This window comes from Carcharodon carcharias, chromosome 10, assembly GCF_017639515.1.
Source record: "Carcharodon carcharias isolate sCarCar2 chromosome 10, sCarCar2.pri, whole genome shotgun sequence".
NCBI lineage: Eukaryota > Metazoa > Chordata > Chondrichthyes > Lamniformes > Lamnidae > Carcharodon > Carcharodon carcharias.
Genome location: NC_054476.1, coordinates 29,113,625 through 29,137,682, shown reverse-complemented (window position 1 = coordinate 29,137,682; position 24,058 = coordinate 29,113,625). Strand labels below are relative to the sequence as shown.

Sequence of the window (24,058 nt, the reverse complement as noted above, 5' to 3'; positions counted from 1 at the left end):
TGTCTCCATAATCACAATCATATTGTACCCATTTACATCTATTTGCAATGTTAGTTTGTCTACCTTATTGCGAATTCTCCATGCATTCAAATACAGTGCCTCTAGGCTTGTCTTTTTAACATTTTTACACATTTTTTGTACTATGACCCTATTTGCTGCTAGCCTTGTTTCCTCTGCCTTCCACTTTTGCTTTCATTTTTCTGCCTTTCATTCCTATTTGTTGCCCTCTCTTGTGTCTTCCCGCTCAGTATCCCACCCCCCTGCCACTCTAGTTTAAACCCTCCCCTACAGTACTAGCGAATACCCCTGAGAGAATATTAGTCCTGGTCCTGCTGGAATGCAAGCTGTCCAGCTTGTACAGGTCCCATCTTCACCAGAATCGGTCCCACTGCCTCAGGAATCTAAATCCCTCCCTCCTACACCATTTCTCCAGCCACGCATTCATCTGGTCTATTCTCCTATTTCTGATTTTGCTAGCACAAGGCGGTGGGAGTAATCCTGAGATTACTACCTTTGAGGTCCTGCTTTTTAATTTATTTCCTAGCTCCCTATATTCTGCTTTCAGGACCTCAACTCTCTTTTAACCTATGTCGTTGGTAACAAAATAGACCACGACCTCTGGCTGTTCATCATCCCCCTTCAGAATGTCCTGCAGCCACTCAGTGGCTTTCCTTGACTTTGGCACCAGGAAGGCAACATACCAACCTGGTGTCACATCTGCGGCCACAGAAATGTCTACCTGTTCCCCTTACGATAGAATCCCCTATCACTATTGCTCTCCCACTCTTTTTTTCTCCTCCTGCCCTGTGCAGCTGAGCCACTCATGCTGACACAGATTTGGCTCTTGCTGCATTCGCCTGAGAAACCATCTCCCCCAGCAGTATCCGAAACAGAAAATCTGTTAGACAGGGAGGTGGACCTAGGGGACTCCTGCACTACCTGCCTAGTTCTTTTAATCTGTCTGGCGGTCATCCATTCCCTTTCTGCCTGTGCAATCTTGACCTGCGGTGTGACCACCTCACTGTACGTGCTATCCACGAAGGTCTGTATTGCGGTGACTCCAGTGCAGCTCCAGCTCTGAAATGCAGATTTTGAGCAGCTGCAGCTGGAGACACTTTCTGCATACTTGGTCGCCTTGGGCACTGGAAGCATCCCTGACTTCCCACAACGCACAGGAGAAGCATTCCACTTGGCCAAGCTGCCCTGCCATTACTTACCCCTAAATTACTCGCTTTATTTTTACTTCCCCTAATTTAGAGAATATTAAGGACCGAAGAAATACTCAGAAGGTCCCACTTATCAAGGCCGCTGCTCTTCTTACTGAGGAAATGTAGAAAATGAAAGGATCCCTCCTTCCCTCTTCACTAAACCCCTCACTTACCAAACTCCAACTTAAGCACTCTAATGCAGCCCAAAGCAGCCCTCCAGTGCAGACAAAAGCAGCGCTGTCAATGGCCTGCTTTTATGCTGTCTGAAATTAGCTTCTAAAAACCAGTTTAAACCAGTTATCTAATTAACAAGCTGCAGCTACAAGCAGAGCCTGTATAACCCCGGTTTTAAAGCTGGACTAAAATGCACCTTCTCCCAACCCAAAGAGCAACTTTTAGTTAGTTGATAAATTAAAGAAAAATTAGACTTTAGATAGAAACTAACCCTTAAATTAACCCTTAAAAGTGTCTCGCTCACCAAACTCCAACTTAAGCCCTCTAATGCAGCCCAAAGTAGCACTACAGTTGTCTATAAAAATAAAAACAAAAAACTGCGGATGCTGGAAATCCAAAACAAAAACAGAATTACCTGGAAATACTCAGCAGGTCTGGCAGCATTGGCGGAGAAGAAAAAAGTTGACGTTTCGAGTCCTCATGACCCTTCAACAGAACTAGTTCTGTTGAACTACAGTTGTCTATATGGGTTTTAAGAAAGCCTTTGACAAAGTGCCATGGAAAAGGCTGGTTAACAAAATTGTGGCTCATGGAATAAAAGGGCCAATGTCAGCTTGGATAAAAGAAATTGGCTTAAGGACAGAAAACAGCGAGTCATGGTAAATGGCTGTTTTTTCAGAATGGAGGATGGTAGACATTGCTATTCCCCAATGGTCAGCGCTGAGCCCATGGCTTTTATTGATATATATAAATATATATAATTTGTGTTGTGTGGCACTGCGACTGTGTTAAATGGGATAGATTCTGAACAGATCTAGCAACTCTAAACTGAGCATCCATGAGACGCAGTGGACCATCAGCAGCAGCAGAACTGCAAACAACCACAATCTGTGACCTCATGGCCCGGCATATCCCCCACTCTACCATTATCATCAAGCCGGGGGATCAACCTTGGTTCAATGAAGAGTGCAGGAGGGCATGCCAGGAGCATCACCAGGTGTCTACCTGGTGAAGCTACAACACAGGGGTACTTGCATGCCAAACTGTGTAAACAGCTTGCAATTGATAGAGCTAAGCAATTCCACAACTAACGGATCAGATCTCAGTCCTGGCGCATCCAGTCATGAATAGTGGTGGCCAATAAACAGCTAATAGGAGGAGGATGCTTCAAAAATATCCCCATTCTCAATGATGGGGGAGACCAGCATGTCAGTGCACAATAGGAGGCTTAAGCATTTGCAATCATCTTCATCCAGAAGTGCTGAGTGGATGATTCATCTCGGCCTCCTCCTGAGCTCCCCAGCACCACAGATGCCGGTCATCAGCCAATTTGATTCACTCCACGTGATATCAAGAAATGGCTGAAGGTGCTAGATACTGCAAAGACTGTGGGCCATGACAACATTCCGGCAATAGTACTGAAGACTTGTTCTCCAGAACTAGCTGCACCCCTAGTGAAACTGTCCCAGCACATCTACAACACTGGCATCTACCTGGCAATGTGGAAAATTGCCCAGGTATGTCGTGTACACAAAAAGCAGGACAAATTCACCCCAGCCAATTACCATCCCATCAGAGTACTCTCCATCATCACCAAGTGTTGGATGGTGTCTTCAACAGTGCTACCAAGTGTATCATGAATCACTGGAGATAGTGCACTGTAATATCAAGCCCCACTGTTCCCCGAGCTGTGAAAAATGTGAAAAGTTTGACTAAACCACCAATTCTACCTAACTGTTTAATTTAGGTTAACATACAAGTACCAGGTTTGTAAACTTACCGGGCAGAATTTTCTGCCTACCAGGCGGACGGGCCCGACCCAATCTCTGGCGGGTGGGGAGCAGATCTCCACCGGAGAAGCGGGCCCTGCCGCCATTTTACGTGGGCAGTCCAGTTGAGGCCCGCCCAGCATGACGTCCAGCGGGAAGCGCTATGCGCTACCTGTGTGGGGGGGGGGGGGGGGGATTCCCCAAAAGCGAGAGTGGGCTCTTTCACGCATGCGCATAAAAGAGCGCACATCCCCCTGAGGCTAAGTGCAGCCTCAGGGAGATCGCTTACACTTCTAAAAATATGAAAATTAGAAAAAAACAATTCCCTAACATGTCCCCCTCACGTGACAATGTCACATGAGATGGGACATGTTCATAATTTACATTATAAGTTTATTAAACTTTTAAAATCCCTACATGAAACCTCACCTCATCGGTGGATGAGGTTTCATGTTTTTTCTATTTGCCGCCAGGGCTCCTGGCCTGCCCACCAACCTTAAGATTGGAAGGGCAGGTGCTTTAATTGTTTAAATGATCCTGTCATTGGCCTCAATTGGCCATTGACAGGTCGGCAGGCGCACAGCTGATTTGGCTGTGCCCCCGCCTTCCTGGAAATTTAAGTGGGGCGGGATGACGTCAGGGGTTCCCCCTGATGTCATCCCGCGTCATTTTATGCGTCGACAAGCAGGCCCCACCCCCTGCTTGCCAATGGCAAAATTCTGCTCAATAAGTAGATAACTGTTTATTGAACAAATTGTCTTTAACTAGTGGCAAAAGAAAGAAATATGAACTGCTAACTTCTAACTCTATAATTTAAGGTCTACCCGTTCTTAAACCCCTATATACAAACACACACATATAAGGCACACAAAACATGGATTTCAAGAATGAGATAAAACAATTCAATAGCACTAATCTGGAGTACAGAATTAGATGGATTGATTTTGATTGATGACTTCCAAACTCCTTGCAGTTTGTTATTGATGACACAAGGTGGTCTCCCAGCACTTTCAGTCTGCGGCTCACTGGTTGAAAAATTGCTTTTCAATGTCTCTACTGGTTATTTTTCCTCTCGACAGGGTTTTCAGAGAAAAGTTACAGAGATGTGAGGAATAGTCAGCTAGCTACTATGGCAGAATTACTGAAATCTTACAAACACAGGGGAGAGAGGTTTTAGATCTTCCCTCTTCGCAGGCTAGGAGCTGTTCTGCCTGCACTGTTACCACACAAAACCCTGGTCACCTGGTCAGGAGCCGATTAAAATGCTGTCACCGGGCAGTTCCCTTTAGTCCAGGGTTCCTTTCCGGCAATATTCTGTTCTTTTATGGCACACTCTGTTCCAGGATAGCAACATTGTAGATATTCCTCATCCTATTCCACTGATCATGTCTTTCACATGCAGCCATGGTAGTTTTTAAAACCACAGCCCAATTTTAAAGCCACAGTCCAAGAAAAGAGTCCAAGAGTCCTACTCATGTATCTATGTAAAAGTTGTTCTGATTAGCTGATGGCAGAAGGGCTAGGGGACACACATTAAAGGCTTTGGGCAAGAGATGTAGTGGGGATGAGAGGAAGAATTTTTTATGCAGCACATGATAATGACCTGGCTACAAGGGTGGTGGGAGCATAGATGATGAATGATTTCAAAAGGAAAATGGATGAGCCATTTTTGCCTACGATTTTTAAAGGCCTCAAGAGTCAGCCCTGACTCCGTCAAAATCCAGCCCCATGACTCTATGACAAAGAGAAACTGATAGAATGAATGAGTGGGTAGATGCATTTCAATGCAGATAAGTGTGACATCATCCATTTTGGATGAAAAAAATAATAGATCTGAGTCTTGTTTAAATGGTAATAAACTAGAAACTGTGGATATTAATAAGATTTAATAGCTCATGTACACAGTTCACTAAAATACCAGGTACAAAAAGATAACCAAAATGTCCAGCGCAATATTGGCCTTTATAACTAAAGAGCTAGAATATAGAGGGAAGTTTTGCTACAGCTGTGCAATCAGCTAGTTACACCACATTTGGAGATCTGTGCATAGTCCTGGGTAACACAGCTTAGGAAGGATATATTGAAAGGAGTGCAGCACAGACTTATCAGAATGCTACCAGGGTTCCAACGGTTAGATTATGAGGAATGATGACATAAACTAGGCTTGTGTTCCGTGGAATATAGAAGGAAAGGGGCTGATTTAATTGAGATTTTTAGGGTCTTGGAGCGAGTGGAGAGAGAATTTGTTTCTGCTGCTGGAAGAGTCTAAGAGGAAAATTAGGAAACACTTCTTCATGTAAAGGGTGGTAGAAGACTGAAATTCTCCCACAAGAAAAATGGTAAATTTTAGTTCAATTAATAACTCAAATGACTTTGATAAATCTTTTACTAGTCAAAGGTATTAAGAGATCATGGGGCCAAGGCGGGTGGATGAAATTAGAATACAAAGCAGCCATAATCTCATTGAAAGGTGGAACAGGCTTGAGGGGATGAGTGGCCCACTCTTGTTCCTATCCCAGTTTTCTTCCTTCGGTACCGAAGGACAAACAACATTGGTCATTAATGATCCCAGGGAAGGGTCCCTGGTTCAAAGACACTCAGTGCTTCAATCAAAGTCCTAGCATCAGGAAGGAGGGGGCTCTGCTGAAAGCTCTGTTTTCTCACTCCCCTCCCTGGGACCCCTCCCCCCGGGACCCCCTCCCGTCCTCACCCACCTATGGCCTCAGGTTCCTCGGCAATTCTGGGCCTCTCATGGGTCCATTGCCACTAGCAGTCACCATTCCCAATGGCGCTCCCAACAATGCACAGCTGTTGGCCTCTGATTAGCTGGCAGCTCTTGGGGATGGGTTTTCTGCCCCCCTGGATCCTTGATCCCAGGGAATTCCTTCTGCTGTCCACTTGACATGGCGGGTCTTTCTGAAAGTAGGTGACACAGAGCTCGCACTGGGTCTCTAGCCAATGGGTGAGACCCCTGTTGCCTGCATTAAATACTGCCGTTAATCTCATTGTAAAAATCCTTAAAAAGTTATACCTTGTTGAATGAGATGTGACTGAGTTTTGAACAGTGTATTAAGTTCATAATAACTGTTAAATGCATTCACTGGCCCTGAGAGAGTAATTTTATATTTGTTGAATGTCAAATTTCTCCATTACTGTAAAACAAATCAACATATTTTTAGAATAGTCATTTATTTTAAAGGTTTGTATGTTACTTTAGCTTCTACCTTAATGCCATGTCCCAATCATTGATTTCATTATTTGTAAAGTTTAAAAATTACAACTGAAGAGATTCAATGTTTTTTACTTCCTGGTTTGCTGTCTGTGAGGATACTTCTACGTGATTGCCTGCTTACGCTGCTTGATGTCATCCCTGATGTTGCACACCTGGAGATCCCTGGGATTTGACGCCAGATTCAAAATGACATTGGGAAAGGAGAGGTCCACTCCATGGAGACCATTAGGCCTTTGTGGGTTGCTTTCTTTGAGCTCAGCTGTTGCTTAACTGTTGACAACAAAATCCAGCCCAATGTATCTACAGAATGAAGTGAAGCCAGAGTACAGTGTTATCTTAATTTGCTGCATTAAATAGTGCAGTATATCTACCCAGTAGCGATAATTAATGTAGCTGCCTGTTCGCTGGACTGCAAAAGACTGCAATATTTAAGTTTCTTCATTTACTTATTAAGACATTAGACATAATCTTTGGTATGTTGTAAAGCACCAGCTGAATTTACCCCATGGGAAGTTCAATAGCTAAATAGAAGTGAAGTATCTCGTTGCCTTTTCAGACAAGAAAGAATTAGCAAGTCTATAATGATGTTGAATTAGTACTAGCGAGGGCACCAGAGAGAGTTCCCAAGCACTTTTTTGAATAGGGGCCATGCAATCTTTTACATACACATGAGAGAACAGACAGAGCCTCTGTTTAACAACTCATCCAAAAGACAGCGGGCGGAATTTTCCATTCTGGGACAGAGTCCCGTGGTGGGGGTGGGAATGGGGAGTCTTTCCCGCCACAGAGACCAGTGGGAATTCAGCCGTATCACATAATGCTGGCCTAATTAATTATGCAGTCCGGGGTTTCCTGAGGTTTTGCATGGTGGGCGGGTTGGATGGCATGTGCCCCAACTGTCATATCCAGGCGCCTTTTACCCACCATTGAAGGAGGAGATGGCCCACTGATCACAGGGAGCGCCAGCCCCTATATTCAGCGCTGCATCCTTGGAAGTCCTGCTCAATGCAGTGGAAGTTAGGAGGGGTGTCCTCTACCCAGAGGATGGAAGGAGGAGGCTGAGCCGATAGACCAACCCTGCATGGGAGGGAGTCCCTAGGTGGTCAGTGCCCAGGGCCTCCACCATAGTACTGCCCCGCAGAGCTTAAGTGAACCTTCAGCTGCTCACTCTCACCTCCCTGAATGATAGAAGGGTCATGGGCCTCAGTGACAGAGGCACCATCTGTGCAGCCCATGCATCAAAAAGCTACTCAATGTGATGTCTCATAGCTCCACTGCAGTTTGTCTAGTCTGGAACTGGAGAGGCCACTGTGAGTCCCTAACCCTGCCACACAGAGAGCTCAGATGCTGCCTGGGAAGGGGTCGAGGGTTGGAGGTAAGGGGGTCAGGCATTGAGGGCAGCAGCAAGCACCACTAATGACATGTCTCTGTGAGCCTTATCCTTATAACTGCATGTTTTCACTGTTCTGGAGGGTGTTGCCCCAGAACCCTTGCGAACAACTTGCGATGCATTAATCACATGGCACACAGTCCAGTGGGTTATTTGTAAGACTGGAAGCATAAGAAAGATACATGAAATGCCATCTTCCCTCTTTGCACGGGAAAAGTTACGGCACAGCAGGAGAAAGAGGGAGAAGATGGGAGGGGGCTGACCTGATCTCAAGAATCTCACGAACTTCGAGGAGCAGGCAGCCCAGCTGGAAGGGGAGGAACCTGATCGAGCCTGCAGAGATGGAAAGGTCAGCAGGCAGCCTGCATCCAGTAAGGATCCATGCATGTCACATAGAAACCTAAAGGTCATGCAATCCTCCATGTTGGAGGCACAGCTCATGCAGTCACTCACTCTCTCCTCTATTATACCCAGGAGAGAGGCAGAAAGTGAGCCTGGTTGGAGAAGGCAGAGGAGACAGCTGCTTCAGCTCTAGAATACCAAGTTTGAAGAAATTAAAAATGAAGAGTGACATCACAGGAAAACCGTAAGTTCATTGGTTGGTGAGAAACTGCTGTTAGGGAGTGTCTTTAAATAGCTGTAAATTAAAAAAGCAAATTATCTTTAAAGCAGTTGCTACTTGTTTTTAAGTAAAAACCATTTGGAATAGGGGAGTAAAATTAAGTCAGGGCCAGTAAAATAAAGTAGCATAAGTAAACCAAAGTGCATTAAAGTTAATGTAAGGGAAACAAAGTTAAGACATGCAGGGCAGCTCGGTCATGTGGAATGCATGCCCTGTAATGTGTGGGAAGTCATGGACATTGCTGGTGCCTTAGATGACCACATGCGCAGAAAGTGCTGCCAGCTGCAGAGACTTGAGCTTCAGGTTTCGGAGCTCAACAGTGGCTGGAGTTACTGCATCATATCCGCAAGGCTGAGAGCTACATGGATAGTATGTTCAGAGGGGTCACACCACAGACTAGGAGAATGTAGGCAGAAAGGGAATGAGTGACTGCCAGGCAGTCCAAGAGAGCCAGGCAGGTAGTGCAGGAGTTCCCTGGGATCCCACTCATAAATTGGTTTTCTGTTTTGGAAACTGGTAAGGGCATTGGTTCCTCAGAGGAATGCAGTCAGAGCAAAGTTTATGGCACCACAAGCAACTTGGCTGTACAGGAAGGGAGAAAGAAGTGTAGAAGAACAATAGTGATAGGGAATTCATTAGTTCAGGAAACAGGCAGGTGTTTCTGCGGCCGTAGATGTGACACCAGGATGGTATGTTGCCTCCCAGGTGCCAAGGATGTCACCGAGCAGCTGCAGGAAATTCTTCTGGGGGAGGGTGATCAGCCAGAGGTCGTGATTTGTATTGGTACCAATGACTTAGGTAGGAAGGGGGATGCAGTCCAGCAATCAGAATTTAGGGAGCTTGGTCGAAACTTAGCAAGCAGGGCCTCAAATATAGTAATCTCTGGATTATACCCAGTGCCACATGCAAGTGAGTACAGGAATAAGAGGATAAGGTAGATGAATGAGTGACTGGAAAGATGGTACAGGAGGGAGGGCTATAGATTCCTGGGACACTGGGACTGGCTCTGGGGAAGATGGCACCTGTACAAGCTGGGCAGGTTGCACCTGAACAGAGCCTGGACTGAGTTCCTTGTGAGGCGTTTTGCGAATGCTGTTGAGGAGGCTTTAGACTAATTGGGCAGGGGCGTGGGAACCAGGAGAGAATATTGGAGAGCAATACCAGGCTGTACAAAATACTAGGAGAGACAGATAGAACTAGCATAGAAAGTAATAAGTTAATAGGTGGAGTCGGAGTAAGGGAGCAAGTCATGAAGTCTAAATTAGGGTTACTGTGCATGTATGTGAATGCATGGAGTATAGTAAATAAGATTGGAGAGTTACAGGTGCAGATTGCCATGTGGAAATATGATGTGGCAATAACAGAGAGCTGGCTCAAGAAAGGAGAGGACTGGGTGTTAAATATTCCTGCATACAAGGTGTTCAGAAAAGATAGGAAAGGAAGAAAAGGAGAAAGGGTGGTGGTATTAGTTAAGGAGAGCATTACAGTGCTGGATAAAGAGGATGTTCCAGAGGATTCAAGGACAGAATCAATTTGGCTGAAGCTAAGAAACAAAGAGGGTGCAATTACATTGCTCAGTGTAGTCTATAGGCTGCCAAATAGTAAGAAGAATGTAGAGGAACAAATCTGCAGGAAAATTACGGAGAGATTCAGGCAGTATAGAGTAGTTATAATGGGGGACTTTAATTACCTGAATTTAGACTGGGATAGTGGTAATGTAAAGGGCAGAGAAGGGCAAGGGTTCCTAGATTGTGTTTAGGAGAATTTTCTACAGCAGTATGTGTCCAGTCCAACAAGAAAAGAGGCACTGTTGGACCTGGTTCTTGGAAATGAGGTGGGCCAAGTGGATCAAGTGTCAGTGGGGGGTACGCTTAGGAGAGAGTGATCATTGTATCATAAGGTTTAGGATGATGGTAGAAAAGGACAATGTGCAATCCAGAGTAAGAATAATTAACTGGGGGAGAGCTAACTTCAATGGGGCAAGAGTGGAGCTCGGCCAGATAGACTGGAACCAAAGGCTGGTGGGAAAAACTGTAGCTGAACAATGGGCTACCTTCAAAGAAGAAATGGTTTGGGAACAGTCAAGGTATATTCCCTCAAAAGGAAAAGGTAGGGCAAACAAATCCATAGCTCTCTGGATGAAAAAGGAGATACAAATTAAGATAAAGAAGAAAACATGTGCCTATGGCAGGTGTCAGGTAGAAAATACAACTGAGAACCAAGCAGAATACAGAAGGTTCAGAGGGGAGGTTAAAAAGCATATAAGAGAAGGAAAGAGGGATCAGGAGAAAAGACTGGCAGCCAACATAACGGAGAATCCCAGTGTCTTCTATCAGCACATAAATAGTAAGAGGGTGGTAAAAAGAGGAGTAGGGCCAATCAGGGACCAAAAAAGGGACTTACACATGGAGGCAGGGAGCATGGCTGAGCTGTTAAATGAGTACTTTGCATCTGTCTTTACTAAGGAAGCTGATGCTACCAAGGCCACGGTGACAAAAGAGGAAACACTATCACTAGAAGGGATCAAAATTGATGAGAAGGAAGTGTTCAATAAACTGTCGGTACTTAAGGTTGACAAGGCACCGGGACTGGATGAGATGCATTCAAGGATGCTGAAGGAAGTAAGAGTGGCAATTGCAGAGGCATTGACCATAATCTTTCAGTTTTCCCTAGACTCAGGGGAGGTGCCAGAGGACTGGAGAATTGCAAACATTACACCCTTGTTCAAAAAAGGTTGTAAACATAAACCCAGCAATTACAGACCAGATAAACTTTAGTGGTGGGGAAGCTTCTAGAAACAATAATTCAGGATAGAGTTAGTAGTCACCTGGAAAAATATGGGTTGATTAGGAAGAGCCAGCATGAATTTCTAAAGGGGAAATCATGTTTAACTAACTTTCTGGGATTTTTTGAAGAGGTAACAGAAAGTGTTGATGAGGGTAATGCTGTTGATGTGGTGTACATAGATTTTCAAAAGGCATTTGATACTCTGCCACACAAAAGACCTGTGAGAAAAGTTATAGCTCATGGAATAAACAGGACAGTAGCAACATGGATACAAAATTGGCTGAGTAATAGGAAATAGAGAGTAATGATCAATGACTATGTTTCAGCTGCAGGAAGGTTTGTAGTGGAGTTCCCCACTGGTATTGGGACCCTTGCTTTTCCTGATATATATTAATGATCTAGATCTTAGTGTGCAGGGGACATTTTCAAAGTTTGCGGATGATACAAAACTTGGAAGCATTGTAAAGTGTGAGGAGGACAGTGTAGAACTTATAAAGGACATAGACAGGTTGGTGGGATGGGCAGATAGGTGGTAGATGAAGTTCAATGTGGAGAAGTGTGAAGTGGTTTCTTTTGGTAGAAAGAACATGGAGAGACAAAATAAAATAAGAGGTGCAATTCTTAAGGGTGTGCAGGAGCAGAGAGCAGAGAGACCTGAGTGTATATGTGCACAGATCATTGAAAGTGGCAGGACAGGTGGAGAGAGCAATTAATAAACCATACAGTATCCTGAGCTTTATTAGTAGGGGCATAGAGTACAAGAGCAGGGAGGTTAGTCTAAGCTTATAGAAGACACTAGTTAGACCTCAGCTGGAGTATTGTGTACAGTTCTGGGTGCCTCACTATAGGAAAGATGTGATCACATTGAAGAGAGCACAGAAGAGGTTTACAAGAATGGCCCCAGGGATGAGAAACTTGAGTTATGAAGATAGGTTGGAGAGGTTGGGACTGTTCTCCTTGGAGAGGAGAGGGCTAAGAGGAGATTTGATAGAGGTGCTCAAAATCATGAGGGGCTGAGTAGAGTAGATAGGGAGAAACTGTTCCTACTTGTAAAAGGATTGAGAATGAGAGGGCACAGATTTAAAGTGATTTGCAAAAGAAGCAAATGTGATGTGAGAAAACCTTTTTACACAGTGAGTGGTTTGAATCTGGAATGCACTGCCTGGAGGTATGTTGGAGGTGGGTTCAATCAAGGCATTCAAGAGGGCATTAGATGACTACTTGAATAGAAACAATGTGCAAGGGTATGGGGAAAAGGCCGGAGAATGACACTAAGTCATGATGCTCTTTTGGAGAGCCGGTGCAGACACGAAGGGCCGAATGGCCTCCTTCTGCACCATAAAAATTTTGTGATTTACAGGTGCCAGCAGGAAGAGGGCAAGGCCGGAGGACGAAGCCCTGCCCAGCAGTCACACAAGCCCACCGAGGACCGAGGACATTGGGGAGGAGGAGGAAAGTGTGCCTATAGAGGCATCACAGCAGTAACCTGCACCCTCCGCCAGCCCAAGACACAAACCTCGGTGGGTACTCGATGTAGTTCAGGCAAGGTCTCACTTTCTGGTGGTCGCTGTACGGACACTTGTCCACAGAAGTAGGAGGCAGGATCAGCCAAGCTCACCGGCCATTTGTAGGTCTGCTGGGGAAGAGGCATCAGCAACATCCAAGATGGATGACGAGCCTCTGCGATTGGTCCTGCACGAGTTGCTGGGGATGCTGCAAGAGGCAGGGCAATGTCAGGCAGAGGTGGTGGAAGCCCTCAACAGAACAGCACGTGAGGCAGAGGAGTCGGCCCCCCTGCTCTCTGATGAGGCGGAGCCGACATGTGTGCACATTGAGGGGAGGGTGGCAGATGCCATGGAGAACCTGGTCCAGCAGAACATTCAGCTTCTGCCAGAGATGCACACAGAACTCCACTCCGTTGCTGCAGCCGTGGGTGAGCTCTTGCAGTGGCTGCGCAAGAGGAGGATGGGGCACCTCGAGCCCCTTCCAGGTGCCCCTTCCCATCAAGGAGTCAGGCAGGGGCCCTCAGACACCTGGAGGGAGGTTAAGGTGTCCCATCCCCCTCTTGCGTAGCCACTGCAAAAGCTCACCCATAGTTACAGCGATGAAGTGCAGGTCTGCGAACACCCAAAGGGAGGAAGAGCAGCTGTTGGACACACCTGGGATCTCCACTCAGGACTCTCTAAGCGTGTCCAGCCCTTCAGAGTCCCCCTTGCCTATGACCCCTTTAGCTTTGTCCTCTGTGACCACAGAGGGAGCAGCTGCCCCGCAGCAGTACAGCCAAAGTAAGCCAGGGCTCTCCAGGCTTCGGATCTCCAGAGGATGGCCGCCAAGGACATCCAAAACAGGGGGCAAACTGATCAGCAGGCTGCCTCCACCCCTGCTGCTGATGTCGAGGGAGCACCCAGAAGAAGTAGTAGGAAACGCAAGATTAAGAGGTTTTGATTTCACATGTGGCTGTTTGGGTGCACAATGATTGTTAATGTTGTGACATTTTTGTAAGTAGAGTTCACTTGCACTTTAATGAGGTCTTATGTGGTTTATTTGCAATCCACGGTCCTTAAGCATATTAGCCATCCCCTCCACCGTCTGCAGTGGGACACCCCAGTTTGGGTCTATGGCCCCCCGGAATCAGGCATGTGCAGGGAGGCAATGGTATTTGTCAGGGCCTTTGCGATCCAAGTGCAAGAAATCACCCGCTCACGCTGAGCCTTTACCCTTCACATGCTTATCTTTTCGAATGCCCTAGCATTGTCAGTTCTACAAGCTGGTGTTCCTCTTCAGCTATCCAGTTGAGATGACCTGCATCTTCGCCCACCCGTGATGACCCACCTCCCATGCAGCATCTCAAGATCTCCACCATGAGGCTCTGATAGTTGCGAGTGGCCATGGTGCAAGTAACATTCCTAGTAGAATCAAATACCTTTATCCCTCCCTCAGTGACCAATATCCTGGCCCCATAACCATTGACCTCCCAGATGTAACATTTGACCTCCTCACAGTGACCCTTCAACCCAATCACCTCCATCCCATGCAAGTAAATGTCCACGTACCCTGCCTTTCCAAGCAGCCCACCCCAGTGACAGTGGATCTGTCCCCCATCATTCTGCTGACCCCTTTAATCCATTTCTCCTTCCGTATCCCCTCCAACAACCCTCAGCAGCCCTTCACCTGATATTGCTGGACCCTACAGGCTCCCACAGCCCCATTTAACCCTTTCCATCCTTTCCTATTACCAATTCCCTCAGTATGCCTTCCAGGACTCATCAGTTGATACCACCGATCCCTCCCTCTGAACCCTTTTCCCCTCTTCCTACCATGCCCATTCACACCTGCACACCACCCCCATGCCCATTCACACTTGCACAAACCACCCCTACCCCCCGCAGGCCCTCCACCACAGCCTTTTCCACACTCCCACTCCATACCACCTGACTTATTCCACGACTCACACAGCATATCTCTCTCCTTCTCCCACCACCCCCAACCTCCCTCGCCAACCAAACTCCCCCCCCACCCCACCCCCGCCCCGCCATAGGCCCCCACGTCAGCTCCAACTCTTCCTTCCTCTCCTCCCCATCTAATCCCCTCCCAGAAAAGACCATCATCACCCAACAATACCTGATGCAGCTGTCCACCTTAGCTTGAACATCCACCTCCTGGAAACTGCTGCAGTGAGAAGATCCACGTGGCTTATGCTTCACCCACCCACTGCTACATGTGGTGTTCCAAGATCTGGCCATGGGAGGCCTCCATCTTCTCTTCTGATCTCTGCGAGCTTCCCCCGGCCTCCTTGCAGGTAAGCCCGACATGTGCATGCCATGTTGGTCCATATATGTTCCAGACCATTGTGATATCCCATTGGCAGCGCGGACAATCGGACAGTGGGGGGGGGGGGGGGGGGGGGGGGGGGGGAGTGGGTGGGACAATTCCAGGTGGTCTTTCATCTGCATCCCATTAAAATGGTTGTAAAACACTTTCACGCCAGCCTCTGGCAGGAATGACGACCTGCCATGAAGGGCGAGAACACAAGTTCCCATTGTCATTATATGCTGACAGGAAACCGATTTTTCAGCTCCCACCGCATTAGCCCACCTCCCCCGGCCACCCCCCCTCCGCCCCCAACCCCGCCCACCATTAAACCTGATGGGGTAGTGGGGAGGAACTGGAAAATTCCACCCAGCATCTCCAACAGCGCAGCATCCCCTCAGTGATGTACTGGAGAGTCAGCCTAGATAAATGCTCAAGTCAAAAGTGCAGGCTTTTCCTTTAAGAGTGCCATTACCATTTTACCAGAAATAAAAATCACAGGAAATCTTTCTAATATGTTTACAAGGAATTCTGTGTGTGTGAGGGGTAACATATTAAAAGTACTCAATGAGGAAAATAGCTCAGGAGTAGTAAATCATGAGCTTGATAAATTTAGAGTGGTGACGGTGGTAGCTGGGAACCATTGAATAGAATCATAGTTTCAATCAGCATCAGATCACATTCACATCCAGCAATCATACATTTCAAAATTCAAGGGAAATATAGATGATATAAATTCAGTAACAAAAAACTGCATTTATTTGAATTTCTCATGGGATATATCTACCAAATGACCTTTATCGTGCTAAAATGCATGATAAACATTTATGCATTGATTGCTATTGTTTCATTTTTTAAATTATGGCATTAAATAGGTTAAATACTGTTATTTTTTCTGAAGGACATTCAATACTTGCAGACCTATTGAAAACACATTCGATAAACACTCCCTGTGAGGTGTCATTAAAATCTTCCTTTATTGCAGTATGTCTACACATTATCAGGTCTGCCGTATGGAGCTCACTATTTATAAACACTCAGTTAGTGGACCATGAAACGGTCGTGTATGGTCCACTAAGCACTCCTTCTCGTTAAATCTCCATGATTCTGGAACCAATTATATAGAGGATATGTCTCAATTTGTTCTCCATTAATGCCACATTGGCTTGTGAGGCAGGCCATATACCTAGTGCAGATATCCCAAGCTCATGAAATTGATGAACTGAGACTTACTACTAGTCCTGACTTTAGCGTCTGGAATTCCAGTCTAAGGTTACAGAGAATGGCTTTTGACCCAAGATTCAACTTTCACAAGCACAAAAGACACTTTGCATGTTACACTCTATGGTTAAAAAAGCACACAAAACACGGTACAATATGTAAGACATCACTATCACACTGTTCACGCATGTTGGGAAACAACATAATTTATCTTTCGGCTGTTTCAGATTGATTTATTGAAGATCATTGCAATGAAATACAAAGGCAACACTAGACAGGTTTACAAGGTTACTTGTTGGAATCTATATCGCATTGTTTAAATGGTATTCAGTGCAGTACTAAAAGTGAGCTAGGGATAACAGAAACAAAGTCCAACCTATTATGTGCTGAGAATTTGATTGGACTTTTTAGTGTCACTTGACATACCTATAGAAAATATCCAAGAGCTGAGATATAGGCTAGGATTTTCCAGCCCCACCAGCCGCCGGGACCTTCCAGTCCCGCTGAAAGTCAGTGGGCTTTTGGCTGGCCGGTTGCATTCCCCATGGCAGGTCCCGCCACAGCAGGGCAGGAAGATCCCGGCCATAGATTAAAAACTACCTGTACATTAACAAATGAGTATATCATTTCTGCACACCATGTTTTATCACAATATTATTGACATTTATTAAAGTTTAGTTATTCTTACCTAATGACCAATATTTATTCCTCAACCAGCATCACTAATGCAGATTATCTGGTCATGACTGCATCGCTCTGTGTGGGAACTTCAGCTACTGCATTTCCTAAATTAAAACAGAAAGCATACCTCAAAACCTCATTGGTTTTAAAATGCTTTAGGATGTTGTGAGGTTGTGAAAGGCGCTTTATATATGCAAGTCTTTCTTTTCATTTAACAAGTTATACCCGCGGGATGCCTGGACAATTGGAACTATAGGCAAACTTAATTTCTCGTTTAAGTGGATAATAAGATGTGATAACACCAATTTGTCATGTCTATTGCACAACCCTGTCAATCTTTACACTTCCAGGCTCAACTGACTAGAAAATCTGCCCTTGAAAGCCAGCTAGAGGGCTATTACTTTGAATGAGTGTCCCACCTCCAAAACTGGCAACTGAAGCCAAGACAAAGAGGAAAAAATAATAGATAAAAGGGTTAAGGATAGGTTTTTAAAAAAGAAAGAAAATGTTTTAGAGTATCTACAATAGTGTGCATAGGAGAGAAATTACGGTGAATGGAGGTGGCAGGCCAAGGGAATGGAAAGCGTCAGAATAGGAGGCAAGAGAATGGATGGCAAGGAAAAAGAGGGTCTAGAGGTCAAGGGATAGGTGAGCATGGGATTGGAGGACATGGAATTAAAGTGTTTATATCTTGTATTGAAAATTATTCTTCTGTGTATAATTGTTTACATTTAATATTATTGTATCAAACCTACTAATATTAGGACTTATTTCAGCATCACAGATTGGAACTCCCTGGAGCTGCAGGCAATCTAAGGGTTAAGAAATTATTGTACATATAAATTAAAAACAGGAAGATGAAGGTTAGCTTGAAAGTCAATTTGATTCATGAAAATACCCATACATATTTTCTCTGTTTGTCTTGTAGTGGTGAAAATAGTCTTAATGTTACAAAAGACAGCATTTTCGCATGCAAGCTATTTGTCTTACTGACCACAACTCGTAGCTTCCTGATCTCCATTCTTATATAAATAATACAAACTGTTATTTTAATCAATTAAAAGTTATTTTTTAACTTGATATCAATCTGGTAAACATATGTTGGAGCCATAACCCACTGTACTGTGCGAAGAGTTATGTGACACTATGCAAAAATGTTTTTATTTCTTGATAGCCGTCCAAATACTTATGATTTATTTAGTCGCCAGTAATAAAATTGGATAAACATAGATATCCAATATAAGCTTTGTGTCCACTGAAGACTACATGCTTCATTTCCTTTACGAAGACAGCGGTAACATGTTACAGACTTTTTGCAGCTAATTGTAAGGATTAGAAATGGCTTCTTAAGTTAAACCTCTGCAACTACCAGTGTTCTAGGAATAAGATTGCAAGAAAGCGTCCCAGAAAGCTTCATAGACATTTTGATGGTCACTTCTTCACAATGGTTTTCAACAGCTTCTTTCAAAAATAAGTTGATTAATGGGGAGATCTGATTGAGGTCTTTATAATTATGTCTCCACTTCTGGATAAGAACAGGACAATGTGTACATAAATACACAATGACTACTAGCAGCGAAAATAAAGAATTTAGGAAGAACCTCATTACACAGTTGGTGGTGATAATGTGGAAATTGCAGACATGTGGTGTAGCTAGAGCAGACAAGATAGCCTTGATCGGTTTAAAGGGGAGTGCTAAAGTGAGTAAGAAGGGGATAGAGAGATACTGGAGCAAGATAAGAAGACGGAACTGGAGTAGGAAGTTTGTGGCATCGTGCTGGGATTTTGAACACCAGCATTGACTATTGAGGCCAATTGGGCTGTTTCCGTGCTCTAGCACAATGTCAGCTTAGCACAGTGGTAACAATTTTGCCCTTTGAATCAAAAGGTTGTGGGTTTAAGCCTGAGCATAGGCCTGAGCCAGTGAAGTAGGATGGAGTGCGGTGTTATTGGAGATGGAGCCTTTTGGATGAGATTTTAAGTTGGGGCACTTGCACCTATTAAAGTGGATGTAAAAGATTGCATGATACTAATCAAAGAACAGAGCCATTATCTTGATGCTCTGGTTCGCATTTCTCAAACAATACCACCAAAAACAGGTACACTGATTATTCATCTTATTTGATTTTCATCATAGGAACCAAATGCATGAGAAATTGGGCTTTTTAGCACCCATTTTTTGGGAACTACAACTGCATATGGAATTCTAAAATGGACCCATAGTACTTACACACTTGTGGGTTGAAGTATGCTGGACACCATGTTGATGCCGGTGTTGGTGTGTGCACAGTGAATGTCAACCAGAAGAATGCAGATCAGAAAGGTTATAGTGTCAATCAGGTGGTGCCCACTTCACATGATGAGGCTGCCAGGTAAACCCTGGTGACCTGGCTGCGGCCTCACAAGGTTCCTGCTGTTTGGCACCCTGTGCCCAACAAAGGCCCTGACCAAACATAATGGCACTTCCAGGTGATCCCTCTCCTGGCCTACTGATTGTGGCCCTCCAATCCCCACCCCGGGGCCTGCCTGTCTGGCCCTGGCCCTGACTTACCTCAGTAACCAGATTCCTCCTTGGCACCCCATGGGAGACTGGCTTCAGCCCCAGCAGTGGCCATAACTCCCAGTGGCCATGCGGGGACTGGAAGCTGCTAACCGTCTGATTGGCTGACAGCTCTTGGAGGTGACACATCACTTTGCAGACTCCACATGTCAACACTGCCCTATACTGGAATGGAAAGGGATTCCTCTCCCTCAACGTCCAGCTGGTGTATGACCTTACGCAGAGCATTATGCAGGTCAGTGCCTAGTTTCCTGGCTGTATGCTTTCATTCTGCGGCAGTCTGTTGTTTAATTCACTACATCAAATCAAAAGATGGCTACTGGATGACAAGGTGATATTCACTGATCATGTGGCTAATGGCTCTGCTGCGCAACCTTCGCACACATGCACAACATGCATACAATATAAACCAGGCTCTCAGATGAAATGTGAAAGAGTAGACCATTGGCATACTGAAACAATGCTTTTCCTGCCTGGACCGCAGTACTTGACAGAGAGAGTGCCAAGAATCAGAGTGGTCTCCTGCATGTTGCACAACCTTGCCAACAAGATGGCGCAGCAGTTGCCACCAGCTGTAAAATAATCACCTGAGAAGCAGGAACATTAGAAGGAGGAGAAGGAAGGAGAGGTAGAGGAGAAAGAGGAAGTGAGAAGGTGATCTAGACAGCCACTTCTTGACCAGAAATGAAAACAGAAAGTTCTGGAAAAACTCAGCAGGTCTGGCAGCATCTCTGGAGAGAGAAACAGAGTTAATGTTTCAAGTCCAATATGACTTTTCTTCAGAACTTCAGAAGAGTCATACTGGACTCAAAACGTTAACTCTGTTTCTCTCTCCTCAGGTTGTGTCAGACCTGCTGAGTTTTTCAGTACTTTTTGTCTTATTTCAGATCTGCAGTATTTTGCTTTTATTTTCCCTTTTTGAGCAGCTTGTTTGTGAAGAATTCCTCCTAGTGAAATGCAAACATCTGACATTGACCTCCACAGCATTCTTCTCCCAATGCCTTTAATGTGCAATTTTAGGGTATCCTACCTTAACAATGGAAGGACTAAAAGATCAACATATTGAAGGTATTTCAACATCCATGCAATACCCAAGCCCATCCAATGCAATATTCAGGAGTGACTGTAAAATTGGAGTACAGCCTGCCATTCGTCTGAAACAGGCTCCTTAAATATGTGAATCGGGGTTTTGCATCAAGTTGTTAGGACCTCAGTTGCAAAATTTAGGCACAAATGGGCAGCACCTCTGATAGTACAGAACTCCCATGGGAGCTTGAGCCTATAACTTTGCGGCTCAGAGGTGAGAGTACTGGGTCACAGTTGACACAAACACTGTTGTTGTGTTAAATTAAATAGGTGACAGTGAATATGAATTTATCTTTGTGGGGTGAGGGTGTGGTGGAGTAGCCCAAAATTGTTAACAGTAAATTAGCAACCTGCTTTGCTCTCTGCTTGATTTCCTTTCTGATTGACAAACCAAAGTTTTTCCTTTTCAAGTAATTGTCCAATTCCCTTTTGAAAGGTACTATTGACTCTGCTTCCTCCATTCTTTCAAGCAAAGCATTCTACATCATAATAACTTGCTGTGGAACTTATTTTCTCCATTTCTCCTCTGGTTCTTTTGCCAATTATTTTAAGTTTATGCTCTCTCATTATGGACCCTCCTGCCACTGGAAACAATTGCTCCTAATTTACCCTAATAAAATCCGCCAATATTGAACACCCCCGTTAAATTCCCTCTTTTTAATGATCTTTGCTCTGAAGAGAAAATTCCTAATTTCTCTAAACTCTCCACATTACCAAAGTGCCTCATCCCTGGTACTGTACTAGCAAACCTCATTTACACCCTCTCTAAAGCCTTAATATCTTTCCTAAAGTGTGATATCCAGAATTGAAAACAAAACTCCAGCTGACGTCTAACGTTTTATAAAAGGTTTAACGTAACTTCCTCGCTTTCCTATGCCTGTATTATAAAAGCAAATATTCCATATGCTTTTTAAATTGCTTTCTCAGCTTGTTCTGCCATCTTCAAATATTTGTGTGCATATACACCTGGGTTATATAGTAATTTATTTAATTGCTGTTTGTGGGAGCTTGCTGTGCGTAAATTGGCTGCCCTGTTTCCTACTTTACAACAGTGGCTGCAGTTCAACTATTACTTCAATGGCTGTATCACTTTGATGTCAAGACAGGTGTTATAGAAATGCAAGATTTTTCTTCATTCTTTCTTTCCCTTTCTTTTTTTCTCCCCTGTCTCACATCTCTTTCCTTCTTTCTCTCTTTTTCGCTTTCTTTCTCATTCCCTGTCTCTTTTCTTTCTTTTTTGCTCTCCGTCTCTTTTTTCTTTCTCTGTCCCCCTTTTCTCTCTTCTGCTCTCTCACTCTCACTTCAATCCCTACCCTCTTCCCCCCCACTGACTTCACTTTTTGCAGCATCAGACCAGGGAAGCAGTCCCACTGTTTTAATCTTCCATATGTTGTACTTCTCTTCAAAAAACATTCATATCTCACTTGTGAGTACAAATAAATGAATTATTTTTTTCTTTTTTTTTTTACAAGTTATTTATTTAAGCTGCTTTTAGATAACTCCAGCCAGGCAAGAATGGTACATATGTCAAAGCTCAGAGGCTCCAAAGTGATCCCACAAATTTCCCCAAAGAATAGAAAGGCATTTCTTAATTATCCAAGGAGACATTAACCACAATATAGCAGAGAAATAATTGTTCCCTTGGAAGTTACAATGAATTTATTTCCAAACATGAAAAAATCAGAGAATGATTCTCGAAATAGATATTGGGAATATCTTTCCCCTGAGGTTCGCAGCAAAAAAGGTTTCCTGTATTTTCAATGTTTCTTCACAACAGCCTCAGATTAGCAAGTAGCAGCTACACATTTGAGATCCATTATCACAAGTGGCCCTGCTAGGCCCCAGACAGAATGTCTGGGACAGTTTATAGCAGAGGTTTGGGTAGCTTTAAAGCAGTGGCTGCAGCCTTAGTAACATTTCACTATAGTCCCATTTCTGTAATAGAAATAATGGGAGTTACTAGTGTTTTGACCTCTGAACTTTATCTTATCACATCTTATGTATAAAATTTAAATGGATATATCTGCCTGAGTTGAATGGCCTGCTATTGTTTCTTAAAAATTCTATATACTTAATATTTTAAGCACATGTTGTCTGTAAAACCTTTTCTTCTTCTATTGCTCAGTATCAGCGGTTCTCCCAAATAAGATAAAAAAAGCACCTTTCACATCCCAAAGTGTTTTACAGCCAATGAAGTACTTTTCTGAAGTGTAGCCATTGTTGCAATGTAGGAAACGTGGCTAAAAACTTGCACACAGATCCTACAAACAGCAATGCAATAAATATCTAATCAGTTGATTGAAGGATAAATATTGGCCAGTGTACTGATCCTGCTCTTTGAAATGTGCAGTGGAATATTTTACGTCCATTGAGGTTACAGATGGGGTTTCAGTTTAATCTCTCATTTGAACGACGGCATCTCCAGCAATGCAGAGCTCCCTGCCGATTAGCTGTGCATCCAAGAGCTGCTCAAGGCTGACCCAGCCGAGAGACACAGAACTGGTACAGGACACTCCGTCTTGGCTGTGCAATTCGATGTGTCCGTGGAATTGAGCAGAAGCCTCTCACCAATAGGCAGTTAGCCCACTGCCCATCCACCCCATTAGTCCCACCTTTTCCCCCACCCTTTCCCCATAGCCTTGAAAATTTTTCCTTCCCAAGTATCTATCCAATTCTACTTTTGAAAGTTATTGTTGAATCTGCTTCCGCCGTCCTTTCAGGCAGCAAATTCCAGATCGTGACAACTCACTGCATGAAAAATTTCTCCTTCTCAATCCCCTGGCTCTTCTGCCACTTATCTTAAATCTTAGTCCTCCTGTTAACAGCCATCCTACCAGTAGAGACAGTTTCTCCCTATTTACGCTAGCAAAACCTGCCATAATTTTGAACACCTCTATTAAATCTCCTCTTAGTCTTCTCTGCCAAGAGAACTATAGCGTTCAATTGTTTGGTGTTTGATTGTATGTGTCTGTTGACTGCTCACTGTGCTGTGTGCTATTAGTCAAGCCTGTGGGTGTGATTAGGGAATCTGAAAGCAAGCTGTAAGAGCGAGAAAGCAGATATTTTCGAAGCATTGAAATAAAGCTCCTGTTCACACAGAACCCGGTGAGAGTCATTTCTGCATATCAATGATGTGCAAAACACAATAACTGGCGACAAAGGTAGAGAAGAGTTAAATTTACCAGCTCCGGCAACTTTCCTTTCTCCACCTGAAGATCCACCCTTGCCATGGGATTGATGGAGTTTGGGGTTCAAGACTTACTCAGTTGGGACGGGTACGGATGGTCTGCAGGTAGCAGCAACCCGCAAGAAGGTGTTACCAGTCCATTGCCTCGGGGCAGAAAGTGAGGAAGTTTTTGAGCAGTTCATAAAATGTATGAGTACGGACATACGAATTAGGAGCAGGAGTCGGCCACACGGGCCCTTGAGCCTGCTCGGCCATTCAATAAGATCATGGCTGATCTGAATATAACTTCAACCCCATATTCCTGCTCAGGCCTGATAACCTTTCACTGCTG

The 24,058-nt window shown here is 44.4% G+C and overlaps 1 long non-coding RNA gene across 3 annotated transcripts in view; it reads right to left on the bottom strand.

Annotated features, from left to right (window-relative positions):
- The window catches only part of LOC121283244, a 98,999-nt gene that overhangs the window by 15,338 nt on the left and 59,603 nt on the right, over nucleotides 1–24,058 (bottom strand). Inside the window, exons 3-4 of one of the 3 annotated variants that reach the window (XR_005944216.1) lie at nucleotides 16,902–16,998; nucleotides 6,595–6,683 (exon numbers count right to left, since the gene is read on the bottom strand). This is a non-coding gene — a long non-coding RNA (uncharacterized LOC121283244). Of the gene's footprint in view, nucleotides 1–6,594; nucleotides 6,684–16,656; nucleotides 16,999–24,058 lie in introns of those variants that run through there. The other 2 variants (XR_005944215.1, XR_005944214.1) reach the window with 2 other exon arrangements.